Source organism: Anomaloglossus baeobatrachus, unplaced genomic scaffold (assembly GCF_048569485.1).
Source record: "Anomaloglossus baeobatrachus isolate aAnoBae1 unplaced genomic scaffold, aAnoBae1.hap1 Scaffold_5461, whole genome shotgun sequence".
Taxonomy (NCBI): Eukaryota; Metazoa; Chordata; class Amphibia; order Anura; family Aromobatidae; genus Anomaloglossus; species Anomaloglossus baeobatrachus.
The window spans coordinates 1-15,505 of record NW_027444842.1 but is presented as its reverse complement, the minus strand read 5'-3'; the positions used below and the strand labels follow the sequence as shown (position 1 = coordinate 15,505).

Genomic DNA, 15,505 nt, shown 5'->3' with positions numbered 1-15,505 from the left:
GAAGGGAAGCGGGTGGTGAGAAAGGTACAGAGGGCAGGGTTTGGGGGCTGGGAAGGAAAGGGAAAAGATTAGGGTTTGGGGATGATGAAAGGGCTTTCTACGGGTAAGGATGGCAAAGGGTGGCAGTGACGGAAAGTCAGGCAACCTGTCCTGTCCGTCTTTTTGTATCGTGAATTGGAAAGACTGCAAGGGGGAGGGGAGTTGCTTGCGCCCTAAAGGAGGAGTTATTCAGATTCATTGCAGTGGGCGGCGGCTGCAAAACGCACCATTCTTCTTGTTTTTGCTCTGCAAAGCAGCCTTTTCAAGGGTTGGCTTGGGTGACAAAATGTCTTGTGTAGGCGTGGGTTTGTCTCCCTCTCGCTCTCTCTCCCTAAGATGTGTCCGGCATAGGCCAGGGTGCCACTCGAGGCCCAAACCAATTCTGGTTATCGCTTCTCGGCCTTTTGGCTAAGATCAAGTGTAGTATCTGTTCTTATCAGTTTAATATCTGATACGTCCCCTATCTGGGGACCATATATTAAATGGATTTTTAGAACAGGGAGATGGAAAAAGAGCTTGCTCTGTCCACTCCACGCATTGACCTGGTATTGCAGTACCTCCAGGAACGGTGCACCCCTTCTTAACCCAGTTTCCAAAAGCAGAACTCGATTCACCTGATTCATATTAGCCCGATTAGCGAATTGAAATGAATTTTTATCTAACACACTTTTTACTTGCTTTATTCATCCAAATAGCAAACTCATCACCACTCAACTTCACCAACTCTGCTATGTCCCGTGCAGTATCTTGTTGTCAGTCTAATCTAGATCATGTGTAATTGAATGGAATAGATCCCTTTTGGACAAAGTGGAGTCAGATGCTGCAGTGACCACAGGTGTGAGAGGATCTACAATTGGCATCTGGTGTTATCTCTCTGCTTCCACTCCAAATAAAGTTACCTGTTGTTACCTGAACGTCAATATACTAAGAATGGGCGGCCTATGAAAGAATTAGTACTTTCATTAAGTATACTAAACCGGCTAATTGGGAATAGACAAACTGTAAAAAGCCCTCTGAGAAAGCCCCTCTCTAACCTTTGTTAGTAAGCTTTTCTGTAGCCTGCCTGTTGATGTATTTTCGGTTTGAACAGTGCACAACATGAAGAGACGGAACACTGGCGGCTTGTCACAATGCCCCCCGATGACATCACAATAGCGCTGCTGCCTAGAAAACAAGCTGCGCAGAAGAAGTTGTTCTTTGGGTGGGAGGGTGGGCTAGTGGAAGGAGGGGGCAATCTCTTTTTTTCCCGGGTGGTAGGGGGATGACAGGAGAAGGGAAGCGGGTGGTGAGAAAGGTACAGAGGGCAGGGTTTGGGGGCTGGGAAGGAAAGGGAAAAGATTAGGGTTTGGGGATGATGAAAGGGCTTTCTACGGGTAAGGATGGCAAAGGGTGGCAGTGACGGAAAGTCAGGCAACCTGTCCTGTCCGTCTTTTTGTATCGTGAATTGGAAAGACTGCAAGGGGGAGGGGAGTTGCTTGCGCCCTAAAGGAGGAGTTATTCAGATTCATTGCAGTGGGCGGCGGCTGCAAAACGCACCATTCTTCTTGTTTTTGCTCTGCAAAGCAGCCTTTTCAAGGGTTGGCTTGGGTGACAAAATGTCTTGTGTAGGCGTGGGTTTGTCTCCCTCTCGCTCTCTCTCCCTAAGATGTGTCCGGCATAGGCCAGGGTGCCACTCGAGGCCCAAACCAATTCTGGTTATCGCTTCTCGGCCTTTTGGCTAAGATCAAGTGTAGTATCTGTTCTTATCAGTTTAATATCTGATACGTCCCCTATCTGGGGACCATATATTAAATGGATTTTTAGAACAGGGAGATGGAAAAAGAGCTTGCTCTGTCCACTCCACGCATTGACCTGGTATTGCAGTACCTCCAGGAACGGTGCACCCCTTCTTAACCCAGTTTCCAAAAGCAGAACTCGATTCACCTGATTCATATTAGCCCGATTAGCGAATTGAAATGAATTTTTATCTAACACACTTTTTACTTGCTTTATTCATCCAAATAGCAAACTCATCACCACTCAACTTCACCAACTCTGCTATGTCCCGTGCAGTATCTTGTTGTCAGTCTAATCTAGATCATGTGTAATTGAATGGAATAGATCCCTTTTGGACAAAGTGGAGTCAGATGCTGCAGTGACCACAGGTGTGAGAGGATCTACAATTGGCATCTGGTGTTATCTCTCTGCTTCCACTCCAAATAAAGTTACCTGTTGTTACCTGAACGTCAAATACTAAGAATGGGCGGCCTATGAAAGAATTAGTACTTTCATTAAGTATACTAAACCGGCTAATTGGGAATAGACAAACTGTAAAAAGCCCTCTGAGAAAGCCCCTCTCTAACCTTTGTTAGTAAGCTTTTCTGTAGCCTGCCTGTTGATGTATTTTCGGTTTGAACAGTGCACAACATGAAGAGACGGAACACTGGCGGCTTGTCACAATGCCCCCCGATGACATCACAATAGCGCTGCTGCCTAGAAAACAAGCTGCGCAGAAGAAGTTGTTCTTTGGGTGGGAGGGTGGGCTAGTGGAAGGAGGGGGCAATCTCTTTTTTTCCCGGGTGGTAGGGGGATGACAGGAGAAGGGAAGCGGGTGGTGAGAAAGGTACAGAGGGCAGGGTTTGGGGGCTGGGAAGGAAAGGGAAAAGATTAGGGTTTGGGGATGATGAAAGGGCTTTCTACGGGTAAGGATGGCAAAGGGTGGCAGTGACGGAAAGTCAGGCAACCTGTCCTGTCCGTCTTTTTGTATCGTGAATTGGAAAGACTGCAAGGGGGAGGGGAGTTGCTTGCGCCCTAAAGGAGGAGTTATTCAGATTCATTGCAGTGGGCGGCGGCTGCAAAACGCACCATTCTTCTTGTTTTTGCTCTGCAAAGCAGCCTTTTCAAGGGTTGGCTTGGGTGACAAAATGTCTTGTGTAGGCGTGGGTTTGTCTCCCTCTCGCTCTCTCTCCCTAAGATGTGTCCGGCATAGGCCAGGGTGCCACTCGAGGCCCAAACCAATTCTGGTTATCGCTTCTCGGCCTTTTGGCTAAGATCAAGTGTAGTATCTGTTCTTATCAGTTTAATATCTGATACGTCCCCTATCTGGGGACCATATATTAAATGGATTTTTAGAACAGGGAGATGGAAAAAGAGCTTGCTCTGTCCACTCCACGCATTGACCTGGTATTGCAGTACCTCCAGGAACGGTGCACCCCTTCTTAACCCAGTTTCCAAAAGCAGAACTCGATTCACCTGATTCATATTAGCCCGATTAGCGAATTGAAATGAATTTTTATCTAACACACTTTTTACTTGCTTTATTCATCCAAATAGCAAACTCATCACCACTCAACTTCACCAACTCTGCTATGTCCCGTGCAGTATCTTGTTGTCAGTCTAATCTAGATCATGTGTAATTGAATGGAATAGATCCCTTTTGGACAAAGTGGAGTCAGATGCTGCAGTGACCACAGGTGTGAGAGGATCTACAATTGGCATCTGGTGTTATCTCTCTGCTTCCACTCCAAATAAAGTTACCTGTTGTTACCTGAACGTCAAATACTAAGAATGGGCGGCCTATGAAAGAATTAGTACTTTCATTAAGTATACTAAACCGGCTAATTGGGAATAGACAAACTGTAAAAAGCCCTCTGAGAAAGCCCCTCTCTAACCTTTGTTAGTAAGCTTTTCTGTAGCCTGCCTGTTGATGTATTTTCGGTTTGAACAGTGCACAACATGAAGAGACGGAACACTGGCGGCTTGTCACAATGCCCCCCGATGACATCACAATAGCGCTGCTGCCTAGAAAACAAGCTGCGCAGAAGAAGTTGTTCTTTGGGTGGGAGGGTGGGCTAGTGGAAGGAGGGGGCAATCTCTTTTTTTCCCGGGTGGTAGGGGGATGACAGGAGAAGGGAAGCGGGTGGTGAGAAAGGTACAGAGGGCAGGGTTTGGGGGCTGGGAAGGAAAGGGAAAAGATTAGGGTTTGGGGATGATGAAAGGGCTTTCTACGGGTAAGGATGGCAAAGGGTGGCAGTGACGGAAAGTCAGGCAACCTGTCCTGTCCGTCTTTTTGTATCGTGAATTGGAAAGACTGCAAGGGGGAGGGGAGTTGCTTGCGCCCTAAAGGAGGAGTTATTCAGATTCATTGCAGTGGGCGGCGGCTGCAAAACGCACCATTCTTCTTGTTTTTGCTCTGCAAAGCAGCCTTTTCAAGGGTTGGCTTGGGTGACAAAATGTCTTGTGTAGGCGTGGGTTTGTCTCCCTCTCGCTCTCTCTCCCTAAGATGTGTCCGGCATAGGCCAGGGTGCCACTCGAGGCCCAAACCAATTCTGGTTATCGCTTCTCGGCCTTTTGGCTAAGATCAAGTGTAGTATCTGTTCTTATCAGTTTAATATCTGATACGTCCCCTATCTGGGGACCATATATTAAATGGATTTTTAGAACAGGGAGATGGAAAAAGAGCTTGCTCTGTCCACTCCACGCATTGACCTGGTATTGCAGTACCTCCAGGAACGGTGCACCCCTTCTTAACCCAGTTTCCAAAAGCAGAACTCGATTCACCTGATTCATATTAGCCCGATTAGCGAATTGAAATGAATTTTTATCTAACACACTTTTTACTTGCTTTATTCATCCAAATAGCAAACTCATCACCACTCAACTTCACCAACTCTGCTATGTCCCGTGCAGTATCTTGTTGTCAGTCTAATCTAGATCATGTGTAATTGAATGGAATAGATCCCTTTTGGACAAAGTGGAGTCAGATGCTGCAGTGACCACAGGTGTGAGAGGATCTACAATTGGCATCTGGTGTTATCTCTCTGCTTCCACTCCAAATAAAGTTACCTGTTGTTACCTGAACGTCAAATACTAAGAATGGGCGGCCTATGAAAGAATTAGTACTTTCATTAAGTATACTAAACCGGCTAATTGGGAATAGACAAACTGTAAAAAGCCCTCTGAGAAAGCCCCTCTCTAACCTTTGTTAGTAAGCTTTTCTGTAGCCTGCCTGTTGATGTATTTTCGGTTTGAACAGTGCACAACATGAAGAGACGGAACACTGGCGGCTTGTCACAATGCCCCCCGATGACATCACAATAGCGCTGCTGCCTAGAAAACAAGCTGCGCAGAAGAAGTTGTTCTTTGGGTGGGAGGGTGGGCTAGTGGAAGGAGGGGGCAATCTCTTTTTTTCCCGGGTGGTAGGGGGATGACAGGAGAAGGGAAGCGGGTGGTGAGAAAGGTACAGAGGGCAGGGTTTGGGGGCTGGGAAGGAAAGGGAAAAGATTAGGGTTTGGGGATGATGAAAGGGCTTTCTACGGGTAAGGATGGCAAAGGGTGGCAGTGACGGAAAGTCAGGCAACCTGTCCTGTCCGTCTTTTTGTATCGTGAATTGGAAAGACTGCAAGGGGGAGGGGAGTTGCTTGCGCCCTAAAGGAGGAGTTATTCAGATTCATTGCAGTGGGCGGCGGCTGCAAAACGCACCATTCTTCTTGTTTTTGCTCTGCAAAGCAGCCTTTTCAAGGGTTGGCTTGGCTTGGGTGACAAAATGTCTTGTGTAGGCGTGGGTTTGTCTCCCTCTCGCTCTCTCTCCCTAAGATGTGTCCGGCATAGGCCAGGGTGCCACTCGAGGCCCAAACCAATTCTGGTTATTGCTTCTCGGCCTTTTGGCTAAGATCAAGTGTAGTATCTGTTCTTATCAGTTTAATATCTGATACGTCCCCTATCTGGGGACCATATATTAAATGGATTTTTAGAACAGGGAGATGGAAAAAGAGCTTGCTCTGTCCACTCCACGCATTGACCTGGTATTGCAGTACCTCCAGGAACGGTGCACCCCTTCTTAACCCAGTTTCCAAAAGCAGAACTCGATTCACCTGATTCATATTAGCCCGATTAGCGAATTGAAATGAATTTTTATCAAACACACTTTTTACTTGCTTTATTCATCCAAATAGCAAACTCATCACCACTCAACTTCACCAACTCTGCTATGTCCCGTGCAGTATCTTGTTGTCAGTCTAATCTAGATCATGTGTAATTGAATGGAATAGATCCCTTTTGGACAAAGTGGAGTCAGATGCTGCAGTGACCACAGGTGTGAGAGGATCTACAATTGGCATCTGGTGTTATCTCTCTGCTTCCACTCCAAATAAAGTTACCTGTTGTTACCTGAACGTCAAATACTAAGAATGGGCGGCCTATGAAAGAATTAGTACTTTCATTAAGTATACTAAACCGGCTAATTGGGAATAGACAAACTGTAAAAAGCCCTCTGAGAAAGCCCCTCTCTAACCTTTGTTAGTAAGCTTTTCTGTAGCCTGCCTGTTGATGTATTTTCGGTTTGAACAGTGCACAACATGAAGAGACGGAACACTGGCGGCTTGTCACAATGCCCCCCGATGACATCACAAAAGCGCTGCTGCCTAGAAAACAAGCTGCGCAGAAGAAGTTGTTCTTTGGGTGGGAGGGTGGGCTAGTGGAAGGAGGGGGCAATCTCTTTTTTTCCCGGGTGGTAGGGGGATGACAGGAGAAGGGAAGCGGGTGGTGAGAAAGGTACAGAGGGCAGGGTTTGGGGGCTGGGAAGAAAAGGGAAAAGATTAGGGTTTGGGGATGATGAAAGGGCTTTCTACGGGTAAGGATGGCAAAGGGTGGCAGTGACGGAAAGTCAGGCAACCTGTCCTGTCCGTCTTTTTGTATCGTGAATTGGAAAGACTGCAAGGGGGAGGGGAGTTGCTTGCGCCCTAAAGGAGGAGTTATTCAGATTCATTGCAGTGGGCGGCGGCTGCAAAACGCACCATTCTTCTTGTTTTTGCTCTGCAAAGCAGCCTTTTCAAGGGTTGGCTTGGGTGACAAAATGTCTTGTGTAGGCGTGGGTTTGTCTCCCTCTCGCTCTCTCTCCCTAAGATGTGTCCGGCATAGGCCAGGGTGCCACTCGAGGCCCAAACCAATTCTGGTTATCGCTTCTCGGCCTTTTGGCTAAGATCAAGTGTAGTATCTGTTCTTATCAGTTTAATATCTGATACGTCCCCTATCTGGGGACCATATATTAAATGGATTTTTAGAACAGGGAGATGGAAAAAGAGCTTGCTCTGTCCACTCCACGCATTGACCTGGTATTGCAGTACCTCCAGGAACGGTGCACCCCTTCTTAACCCAGTTTCCAAAAGCAGAACTCGATTCACCTGATTCATATTAGCCCGATTAGCGAATTGAAATGAATTTTTATCTAACACACTTTTTACTTGCTTTATTCATCCAAATAGCAAACTCATCACCACTCAACTTCACCAACTCTGCTATGTCCCGTGCAGTATCTTGTTGTCAGTCTAATCTAGATCATGTGTAATTGAATGGAATAGATCCCTTTTGGACAAAGTGGAGTCAGATGCTGCAGTGACCACAGGTGTGAGAGGATCTACAATTGGCATCTGGTGTTATCTCTCTGCTTCCACTCCAAATAAAGTTACCTGTTGTTACCTGAACGTCAAATACTAAGAATGGGCGGCCTATGAAAGAATTAGTACTTTCATTAAGTATACTAAACCGGCTAATTGGGAATAGACAAACTGTAAAAAGCCCTCTGAGAAAGCCCCTCTCTAACCTTTGTTAGTAAGCTTTTCTGTAGCCTGCCTGTTGATGTATTTTCGGTTTGAACAGTGCACAACATGAAGAGACGGAACACTGGCGGCTTGTCACAATGCCCCCCGATGACATCACAATAGCGCTGCTGCCTAGAAAACAAGCTGCGCAGAAGAAGTTGTTCTTTGGGTGGGAGGGTGGGCTAGTGGAAGGAGGGGGCAATCTCTTTTTTTCCCGGGTGGTAGGGGGATGACAGGAGAAGGGAAGCGGGTGGTGAGAAAGGTACAGAGGGCAGGGTTTGGGGGCTGGGAAGGAAAGGGAAAAGATTAGGGTTTGGGGATGATGAAAGGGCTTTCTACGGGTAAGGATGGCAAAGGGTGGCAGTGACGGAAAGTCAGGCAACCTGTCCTGTCCGTCTTTTTGTATCGTGAATTGGAAAGACTGCAAGGGGGAGGGGAGTTGCTTGCGCCCTAAAGGAGGAGTTATTCAGATTCATTGCAGTGGGCGGCGGCTGCAAAACGCACCATTCTTCTTGTTTTTGCTCTGCAAAGCAGCCTTTTCAAGGGTTGGCTTGGGTGACAAAATGTCTTGTGTAGGCGTGGGTTTGTCTCCCTCTCGCTCTCTCTCCCTAAGATGTGTCCGGCATAGGCCAGGGTGCCACTCGAGGCCCAAACCAATTCTGGTTATCGCTTCTCGGCCTTTTGGCTAAGATCAAGTGTAGTATCTGTTCTTATCAGTTTAATATCTGATACGTCCCCTATCTGGGGACCATATATTAAATGGATTTTTAGAACAGGGAGATGGAAAAAGAGCTTGCTCTGTCCACTCCACGCATTGACCTGGTATTGCAGTACCTCCAGGAACGGTGCACCCCTTCTTAACCCAGTTTCCAAAAGCAGAACTCGATTCACCTGATTCATATTAGCCCGATTAGCGAATTGAAATGAATTTTTATCTAACACACTTTTTACTTGCTTTATTCATCCAAATAGCAAACTCATCACCACTCAACTTCACCAACTCTGCTATGTCCCGTGCAGTATCTTGTTGTCAGTCTAATCTAGATCATGTGTAATTGAATGGAATAGATCCCTTTTGGACAAAGTGGAGTCAGATGCTGCAGTGACCACAGGTGTGAGAGGATCTACAATTGGCATCTGGTGTTATCTCTCTGCTTCCACTCCAAATAAAGTTACCTGTTGTTACCTGAACGTCAAATACTAAGAATGGGCGGCCTATGAAAGAATTAGTACTTTCATTAAGTATACTAAACCGGCTAATTGGGAATAGACAAACTGTAAAAAGCCCTCTGAGAAAGCCCCTCTCTAACCTTTGTTAGTAAGCTTTTCTGTAGCCTGCCTGTTGATGTATTTTCGGTTTGAACAGTGCACAACATGAAGAGACGGAACACTGGCGGCTTGTCACAATGCCCCCCGATGACATCACAATAGCGCTGCTGCCTAGAAAACAAGCTGCGCAGAAGAAGTTGTTCTTTGGGTGGGAGGGTGGGCTAGTGGAAGGAGGGGGCAATCTCTTTTTTTCCCGGGTGGTAGGGGGATGACAGGAGAAGGGAAGCGGGTGGTGAGAAAGGTACAGAGGGCAGGGTTTGGGGGCTGGGAAGGAAAGGGAAAAGATTAGGGTTTGGGGATGATGAAAGGGCTTTCTACGGGTAAGGATGGCAAAGGGTGGCAGTGACGGAAAGTCAGGCAACCTGTCCTGTCCGTCTTTTTGTATCGTGAATTGGAAAGACTGCAAGGGGGAGGGGAGTTGCTTGCGCCCTAAAGGAGGAGTTATTCAGATTCATTGCAGTGGGCGGCGGCTGCAAAACGCACCATTCTTCTTGTTTTTGCTCTGCAAAGCAGCCTTTTCAAGGGTTGGCTTGGGTGACAAAATGTCTTGTGTAGGCGTGGGTTTGTCTCCCTCTCGCTCTCTCTCCCTAAGATGTGTCCGGCATAGGCCAGGGTGCCACTCGAGGCCCAAACCAATTCTGGTTATCGCTTCTCGGCCTTTTGGCTAAGATCAAGTGTAGTATCTGTTCTTATCAGTTTAATATCTGATACGTCCCCTATCTGGGGACCATATATTAAATGGATTTTTAGAACAGGGAGATGGAAAAAGAGCTTGCTCTGTCCACTCCACGCATTGACCTGGTATTGCAGTACCTCCAGGAACGGTGCACCCCTTCTTAACCCAGTTTCCAAAAGCAGAACTCGATTCACCTGATTCATATTAGCCCGATTAGCGAATTGAAATGAATTTTTATCTAACACACTTTTTACTTGCTTTATTCATCCAAATAGCAAACTCATCACCACTCAACTTCACCAACTCTGCTATGTCCCGTGCAGTATCTTGGTGTCAGTCTAATCTAGATCATGTGTAATTGAATGGAATAGATCCCTTTTGGACAAAGTGGAGTCAGATGCTGCAGTGACCACAGGTGTGAGAGGATCTACAATTGGCATCTGGTGTTATCTCTCTGCTTCCACTCCAAATAAAGTTACCTGTTGTTACCTGAACGTCAAATACTAAGAATGGGCGGCCTATGAAAGAATTAGTACTTTCATTAAGTATACTAAACCGGCTAATTGGGAATAGACAAACTGTAAAAAGCCCTCTGAGAAAGCCCCTCTCTAACCTTTGTTAGTAAGCTTTTCTGTAGCCTGCCTGTTGATGTATTTTCGGTTTGAACAGTGCACAACATGAAGAGACGGAACACTGGCGGCTTGTCACAATGCCCCCCGATGACATCACAATAGCGCTGCTGCCTAGAAAACAAGCTGCGCAGAAGAAGTTGTTCTTTGGGTGGGAGGGTGGGCTAGTGGAAGGAGGGGGCAATCTCTTTTTTTCCCGGGTGGTAGGGGGATGACAGGAGAAGGGAAGCGGGTGGTGAGAAAGGTACAGAGGGCAGGGTTTGGGGGCTGGGAAGGAAAGGGAAAAGATTAGGGTTTGGGGATGATGAAAGGGCTTTCTACGGGTAAGGATGGCAAAGGGTGGCAGTGACGGAAAGTCAGGCAACCTGTCCTGTCCGTCTTTTTGTATCGTGAATTGGAAAGACTGCAAGGGGGAGGGGAGTTGCTTGCGCCCTAAAGGAGGAGTTATTCAGATTCATTGCAGTGGGCGGCGGCTGCAAAACGCACCATTCTTCTTGTTTTTGCTCTGCAAAGCAGCCTTTTCAAGGGTTGGCTTGGGTGACAAAATGTCTTGTGTAGGCGTGGGTTTGTCTCCCTCTCGCTCTCTCTCCCTAAGATGTGTCCGGCATAGGCCAGGGTGCCACTCGAGGCCCAAACCAATTCTGGTTATCGCTTCTCGGCCTTTTGGCTAAGATCAAGTGTAGTATCTGTTCTTATCAGTTTAATATCTGATACGTCCCCTATCTGGGGACCATATATTAAATGGATTTTTAGAACAGGGAGATGGAAAAAGAGCTTGCTCTGTCCACTCCACGCATTGACCTGGTATTGCAGTACCTCCAGGAACGGTGCACCCCTTCTTAACCCAGTTTCCAAAAGCAGAACTCGATTCACCTGATTCATATTAGCCCGATTAGCGAATTGAAATGAATTTTTATCTAACACACTTTTTACTTGCTTTATTCATCCAAATAGCAAACTCATCACCACTCAACTTCACCAACTCTGCTATGTCCCGTGCAGTATCTTGTTGTCAGTCTAATCTAGATCATGTGTAATTGAATGGAATAGATCCCTTTTGGACAAAGTGGAGTCAGATGCTGCAGTGACCACAGGTGTGAGAGGATCTACAATTGGCATCTGGTGTTATCTCTCTGCTTCCACTCCAAATAAAGTTACCTGTTGTTACCTGAACGTCAAATACTAAGAATGGGCGGCCTATGAAAGAATTAGTACTTTCATTAAGTATACTAAACCGGCTAATTGGGAATAGACAAACTGTAAAAAGCCCTCTGAGAAAGCCCCTCTCTAACCTTTGTTAGTAAGCTTTTCTGTAGCCTGCCTGTTGATGTATTTTCGGTTTGAACAGTGCACAACATGAAGAGACGGAACACTGGCGGCTTGTCACAATGCCCCCCGATGACATCACAATAGCGCTGCTGCCTAGAAAACAAGCTGCGCAGAAGAAGTTGTTCTTTGGGTGGGAGGGTGGGCTAGTGGAAGGAGGGGGCAATCTCTTTTTTTCCCGGGTGGTAGGGGGATGACAGGAGAAGGGAAGCGGGTGGTGAGAAAGGTACAGAGGGCAGGGTTTGGGGGCTGGGAAGGAAAGGGAAAAGATTAGGGTTTGGGGATGATGAAAGGGCTTTCTACGGGTAAGGATGGCAAAGGGTGGCAGTGACGGAAAGTCAGGCAACCTGTCCTGTCCGTCTTTTTGTATCGTGAATTGGAAAGACTGCAAGGGGGAGGGGAGTTGCTTGCGCCCTAAAGGAGGAGTTATTCAGATTCATTGCAGTGGGCGGCGGCTGCAAAACGCACCATTCTTCTTGTTTTTGCTCTGCAAAGCAGCCTTTTCAAGGGTTGGCTTGGGTGACAAAATGTCTTGTGTAGGCGTGGGTTTGTCTCCCTCTCGCTCTCTCTCCCTAAGATGTGTCCGGCATAGGCCAGGGTGCCACTCGAGGCCCAAACCAATTCTGGTTATCGCTTCTCGGCCTTTTGGCTAAGATCAAGTGTAGTATCTGTTCTTATCAGTTTAATATCTGATACGTCCCCTATCTGGGGACCATATATTAAATGGATTTTTAGAACAGGGAGATGGAAAAAGAGCTTGCTCTGTCCACTCCACGCATTGACCTGGTATTGCAGTACCTCCAGGAACGGTGCACCCCTTCTTAACCCAGTTTCCAAAAGCAGAACTCGATTCACCTGATTCATATTAGCCCGATTAGCGAATTGAAATGAATTTTTATCTAACACACTTTTTACTTGCTTTATTCATCCAAATAGCAAACTCATCACCACTCAACTTCACCAACTCTGCTATGTCCCGTGCAGTATCTTGTTGTCAGTCTAATCTAGATCATGTGTAATTGAATGGAATAGATCCCTTTTGGACAAAGTGGAGTCAGATGCTGCAGTGACCACAGGTGTGAGAGGATCTACAATTGGCATCTGGTGTTATCTCTCTGCTTCCACTCCAAATAAAGTTACCTGTTGTTACCTGAACGTCAAATACTAAGAATGGGCGGCCTATGAAAGAATTAGTACTTTCATTAAGTATACTAAACCGGCTAATTGGGAATAGACAAACTGTAAAAAGCCCTCTGAGAAAGCCCCTCTCTAACCTTTGTTAGTAAGCTTTTCTGTAGCCTGCCTGTTGATGTATTTTCGGTTTGAACAGTGCACAACATGAAGAGACGGAACACTGGCGGCTTGTCACAATGCCCCCCGATGACATCACAATAGCGCTGCTGCCTAGAAAACAAGCTGCGCAGAAGAAGTTGTTCTTTGGGTGGGAGGGTGGGCTAGTGGAAGGAGGGGGCAATCTCTTTTTTTCCCGGGTGGTAGGGGGATGACAGGAGAAGGGAAGCGGGTGGTGAGAAAGGTACAGAGGGCAGGGTTTGGGGGCTGGGAAGGAAAGGGAAAAGATTAGGGTTTGGGGATGATGAAAGGGCTTTCTACGGGTAAGGATGGCAAAGGGTGGCAGTGACGGAAAGTCAGGCAACCTGTCCTGTCCGTCTTTTTGTATCGTGAATTGGAAAGACTGCAAGGGGGAGGGGAGTTGCTTGCGCCCTAAAGGAGGAGTTATTCAGATTCATTGCAGTGGGCGGCGGCTGCAAAACGCACCATTCTTCTTGTTTTTGCTCTGCAAAGCAGCCTTTTCAAGGGTTGGCTTGGGTGACAAAATGTCTTGTGTAGGCGTGGGTTTGTCTCCCTCTCGCTCTCTCTCCCTAAGATGTGTCCGGCATAGGCCAGGGTGCCACTCGAGGCCCAAACCAATTCTGGTTATCGCTTCTCGGCCTTTTGGCTAAGATCAAGTGTAGTATCTGTTCTTATCAGTTTAATATCTGATACGTCCCCTATCTGGGGACCATATATTAAATGGATTTTTAGAACAGGGAGATGGAAAAAGAGCTTGCTCTGTCCACTCCACGCATTGACCTGGTATTGCAGTACCTCCAGGAACGGTGCACCCCTTCTTAACCCAGTTTCCAAAAGCAGAACTCGATTCACCTGATTCATATTAGCCCGATTAGCGAATTGAAATGAATTTTTATCTAACACACTATTTACTTGCTTTATTCATCCAAATAGCAAACTCATCACCACTCAACTTCACCAACTCTGCTATGTCCCGTGCAGTATCTTGTTGTCAGTCTAATCTAGATCATGTGTAATTGAATGGAATAGATCCCTTTTGGACAAAGTGGAGTCAGATGCTGCAGTGACCACAGGTGTGAGAGGATCTACAATTGGCATCTGGTGTTATCTCTCTGCTTCCACTCCAAATAAAGTTACCTGTTGTTACCTGAACGTCAAATACTAAGAATGGGCGGCCTATGAAAGAATTAGTACTTTCATTAAGTATACTAAACCGGCTAATTGGGAATAGACAAACTGTAAAAAGCCCTCTGAGAAAGCCCCTCTCTAACCTTTGTTAGTAAGCTTTTCTGTAGCCTGCCTGTTGATGTATTTTCGGTTTGAACAGTGCACAACATGAAGAGACGGAACACTGGCGGCTTGTCACAATGCCCCCCGATGACATCACAATAGCGCTGCTGCCTAGAAAACAAGCTGCGCAGAAGAAGTTGTTCTTTGGGTGGGAGGGTGGGCTAGTGGAAGGAGGGGGCAATCTCTTTTTTTACCGGGTGGTAGGGGGATGACAGGAGAAGGGAAGCGGGTGGTGAGAAAGGTACAGAGGGCAGGGTTTGGGGGCTGGGAAGGAAAGGGAAAAGATTAGGGTTTGGGGATGATGAAAGGGCTTTCTACGGGTAAGGATGGCAAAGGGTGGCAGTGACGGAAAGTCAGGCAACCTGTCCTGTCCGTCTTTTTGTATCGTGAATTGGAAAGACTGCAAGGGGGAGGGGAGTTGCTTGCGCCCTAAAGGAGGAGTTATTCAGATTCATTGCAGTGGGCGGCGGCTGCAAAACGCACCATTCTTCTTGTTTTTGCTCTGCAAAGCAGCCTTTTCAAGGGTTGGCTTGGGTGACAAAATGTCTTGTGTAGGCGTGGGTTTGTCTCCCTCTCGCTCTCTCTCCCTAAGATGTGTCCGGCATAGGCCAGGGTGCCACTCGAGGCCCAAACCAATTCTGGTTATCGCTTCTCGGCCTTTTGGCTAAGATCAAGTGTAGTATCTGTTCTTATCAGTTTAATATCTGATACGTCCCCTATCTGGGGACCATATATTAAATGGATTTTTAGAACAGGGAGATGGAAAAAGAGCTTGCTCTGTCCACTCCACGCATTGACCTGGTATTGCAGTACCTCCAGGAACGGTGCACCCCTTCTTAACCCAGTTTCCAAAAGCAGAACTCGATTCACCTGATTCATATTAGCCCGATTAGCGAATTGAAATGAATTTTTATCTAACACACTTTTTACTTGCTTTATTCATCCAAATAGCAAACTCATCACCACTCAACTTCACCAACTCTGCTATGTCCCGTGCAGTATCTTGTTGTCAGTCTAATCTAGATCATGTGTAATTGAATGGAATAGATCCCTTTTGGACAAAGTGGAGTCAGATGCTGCAGTGACCACAGGTGTGAGAGGATCTACAATTGGCATCTGGTGTTATCTCTCTGCTTCCACTCCAAATAAAGTTACCTGTTGTTACCTGAACGTCAAATACTAAGAATGGGCGGCCTATGAAAGAATTAGTACTTTCATTAAGTATACTAAACCGGCTAATTGGGAATAGACAAACTGTAAAAAGCCCTCTGAGAAAGCCCCTCTCTAACCTTTGTTAGTAAGCTTTTCTGTAGCCTGCCTGTTGATGT

General features: G+C 46.6%; 12 non-coding genes across 12 annotated transcripts; all 12 read left to right on the top strand.

Moving 5' to 3' along the window:
* Nucleotides 1-427: 427 nt before the first annotated feature.
* On the top strand, nucleotides 428-618 carry LOC142283782 (U2 spliceosomal RNA). Its single transcript, XR_012745379.1, has one exon. It is a non-coding gene; the product is annotated as a U2 spliceosomal RNA (small nuclear RNA).
* A 1,118-nt stretch (nucleotides 619-1,736) lies between these two features.
* LOC142283781 (U2 spliceosomal RNA) lies at nucleotides 1,737-1,927 on the top strand. Its single transcript, XR_012745378.1, has one exon. It is a non-coding gene; the product is annotated as a U2 spliceosomal RNA (small nuclear RNA).
* A 1,117-nt stretch (nucleotides 1,928-3,044) lies between these two features.
* LOC142283780 (U2 spliceosomal RNA) lies at nucleotides 3,045-3,235 on the top strand. Its single transcript, XR_012745377.1, has one exon. It is a non-coding gene; the product is annotated as a U2 spliceosomal RNA (small nuclear RNA).
* Nucleotides 3,236-4,352: 1,117 nt separating this feature from the next.
* Nucleotides 4,353-4,543, top strand: LOC142283778 (U2 spliceosomal RNA). The gene has a single exon (XR_012745376.1). It is a non-coding gene; the product is annotated as a U2 spliceosomal RNA (small nuclear RNA).
* Nucleotides 4,544-5,665: 1,122 nt separating this feature from the next.
* LOC142283783 (U2 spliceosomal RNA) lies at nucleotides 5,666-5,856 on the top strand. The gene has a single exon (XR_012745380.1). It is a non-coding gene; the product is annotated as a U2 spliceosomal RNA (small nuclear RNA).
* A 1,117-nt stretch (nucleotides 5,857-6,973) lies between these two features.
* LOC142283777 (U2 spliceosomal RNA) lies at nucleotides 6,974-7,164 on the top strand. The gene has a single exon (XR_012745375.1). It is a non-coding gene; the product is annotated as a U2 spliceosomal RNA (small nuclear RNA).
* Nucleotides 7,165-8,281: 1,117 nt separating this feature from the next.
* LOC142283776 (U2 spliceosomal RNA) lies at nucleotides 8,282-8,472 on the top strand. Its single transcript, XR_012745374.1, has one exon. It is a non-coding gene; the product is annotated as a U2 spliceosomal RNA (small nuclear RNA).
* A 1,117-nt stretch (nucleotides 8,473-9,589) lies between these two features.
* On the top strand, nucleotides 9,590-9,780 carry LOC142283787 (U2 spliceosomal RNA). The gene has a single exon (XR_012745384.1). It is a non-coding gene; the product is annotated as a U2 spliceosomal RNA (small nuclear RNA).
* A 1,117-nt stretch (nucleotides 9,781-10,897) lies between these two features.
* LOC142283786 (U2 spliceosomal RNA) lies at nucleotides 10,898-11,088 on the top strand. Its single transcript, XR_012745383.1, has one exon. It is a non-coding gene; the product is annotated as a U2 spliceosomal RNA (small nuclear RNA).
* A 1,117-nt stretch (nucleotides 11,089-12,205) lies between these two features.
* Nucleotides 12,206-12,396, top strand: LOC142283785 (U2 spliceosomal RNA). The gene has a single exon (XR_012745382.1). It is a non-coding gene; the product is annotated as a U2 spliceosomal RNA (small nuclear RNA).
* Nucleotides 12,397-13,513: 1,117 nt separating this feature from the next.
* LOC142283784 (U2 spliceosomal RNA) lies at nucleotides 13,514-13,704 on the top strand. Its single transcript, XR_012745381.1, has one exon. It is a non-coding gene; the product is annotated as a U2 spliceosomal RNA (small nuclear RNA).
* A 1,117-nt stretch (nucleotides 13,705-14,821) lies between these two features.
* On the top strand, nucleotides 14,822-15,012 carry LOC142283775 (U2 spliceosomal RNA). Its single transcript, XR_012745373.1, has one exon. It is a non-coding gene; the product is annotated as a U2 spliceosomal RNA (small nuclear RNA).
* The last annotated feature ends 493 nt before the right edge of the window (nucleotides 15,013-15,505 follow it).